Below are 1,271 nucleotides of genomic sequence, written 5' to 3'. Positions count from 1 at the left end.
AAACAAATAACTAAGACCCAACACAGTGCACGCTGGAGCAGAGATGTGCAAAACACTGTGGGAGCAGAGGAAGGGGCAGGGCAGGGCGGCATCCTGAGAGAGGACACTTACAGGCATTACCTTGTGCCATATTCTGTGTGAGGCGCTTCAACTTCATCTTATTTTATTCTCACAAAGGAGGAAGGTGAGTTTGAAGACAATACCCTTGAAAAGCCACTGAGCTGGGATTCAACTCCAGATCTTTCTGGTTCTAAAACCTATCTATGTTTTTTTCCTTGTACCTGAGAGGACACCTGCTCTGGGACTCAAAGAATGGTAAAGAGACCTCCAGAATCAATGAATCACTTTCAGATGAAAGAAAACAAACAAACAAACAAAAACTTTAAAAACACAAAGAAAACAAACAAAAAAACCCCACATTTTCCTCAAGTTTCACATCATAACCAACTAGAAGTACAAACATAAATGATGCCGGAAACAAGACTCTGGCGAGAGGGGCCTTCTGAGCAAGGTCAGCTTCTCCTCCTGTGATTTCTTCCTCTTTCTTCCGACGATGCCAGTGGATCTTTCAAAACTGCCACTGTTGCTTGTAAGCTCCAGAAGAGAGGGTTCTCAGCTTCCAATGTCTTTAGCACAGCTCACTCTCTAGGTTCACAGTTTTTTATATTTTATATATATAATATTAATATATATGTTATATATAATAATATATGTATAACATATATAAACAACATATAACATAATAAAATATATATTATATATGTTATATATGTAAATATATAATAAAATATATAACATATATATTATACATATATTATATGTGTGTGTATATATATATTTGTTCATGACCCAGTCAGCATCTTCAATGGCTTTTTAAATCATCTACTGGATTCTCTCAGGGTTGTCTTCATCTGAATGAAGCTAGAAACTCTGCCTGACAGCATGCTTATAATGCTTCTGCATGCCCTTGGTCGGCAGCTGCCAGCAGCAAGTGTCTGTAGAGCTGTAGCAGCCTCCAGACCAGCTCTGTCCCCGGTAGCAGGATCATCTAACAAGTATCATCTGCCCCTGCTTTGTGAAACCACCTGGTATGTCTATATCTGAGCCATCCGTAAAAATGCTTGATCAGATTAGAGTTAAGTACCCCACAGGACTTGTGCAGGAACAAATTCAAGCATTTATAAAAAGCACTTGATTGTACTGTTTTCCAGTACTTCTCAATCTTCTCTACAAAATGTTGCTCTGTGCTTTTCTGAAACACAAGGACATCA

The 1,271-nt window shown here is 38.6% G+C and overlaps 1 pseudogene; it reads right to left on the bottom strand.

The window, feature by feature from the left end:
- Positions 1-828: 828 nt before the first annotated feature.
- LOC117072004 lies at positions 829-1,048 on the bottom strand (annotated as a pseudogene).
- Positions 1,049-1,271: the final 223 nt, after the last annotated feature.

This window comes from Trachypithecus francoisi, unplaced genomic scaffold, assembly GCF_009764315.1.
Source record: "Trachypithecus francoisi isolate TF-2019V2 unplaced genomic scaffold, Tfra_2.0 Lachesis_group4, whole genome shotgun sequence".
In the NCBI taxonomy this organism is placed as follows: domain Eukaryota; kingdom Metazoa; phylum Chordata; class Mammalia; order Primates; family Cercopithecidae; genus Trachypithecus; species Trachypithecus francoisi.
This window is presented reverse-complemented; position numbering and strand designations above follow the sequence as displayed.